Source organism: Aphanomyces invadans, assembly GCF_000520115.1.
Source record: "Aphanomyces invadans strain NJM9701 unplaced genomic scaffold supercont1.6, whole genome shotgun sequence".
NCBI lineage: Eukaryota > Oomycota > Saprolegniomycetes > Saprolegniales > Verrucalvaceae > Aphanomyces > Aphanomyces invadans.
Window position 1 is genome coordinate 1445743 of NW_008580151.1, and position 586 is coordinate 1446328.

Sequence of the window (586 nt, forward strand, 5' to 3'; positions counted from 1 at the left end):
TCTTGCTACGGTCACTGCGCAAAAGCGGTGCGCGAATGCACGACATCTCCGCCATTCTCATGCAATTCAAGAGTTTTTAGGCAAGGTTTTCAGCCGCGTCCCCTGTTGGTAACATCTCTATCGAGCCAACTTCGACCACTCGCCATTGACTAATTGACATGCATTCATCGCACCCTATCGTGGATAGAGGGGCAGACGCCCCATAGCTATCGTGGTGTTGACGTTCGGGTCCTTTTCAGAGGGCACTCGTTGCAGGATGAACTTGACGAGATGCTACACTGCGCGCCACATGAATAGACACACCCATATTTTTGTGATTCCCTTTTGAGCTCTCCCAATCATGGCAAATCGATGCGTTTGATTGGACTACATTTGTGACTTGCGATTTGCCGCCCTTCATGCACCTGGTCGGCCAATCTGATTCAAAATCTCGCGCCACAAGTATACAGGGAACGACGGAAAACCTTCCCCCGTGGTACTAGTGCAATATCTTGATATTTGTATAAGGTAATATTATTTCGACGTTGGGTTTTGCTGGAAATTTTATTGCATTGAATTTTTTCAGCTGATGAGGACTGCGTTGTTA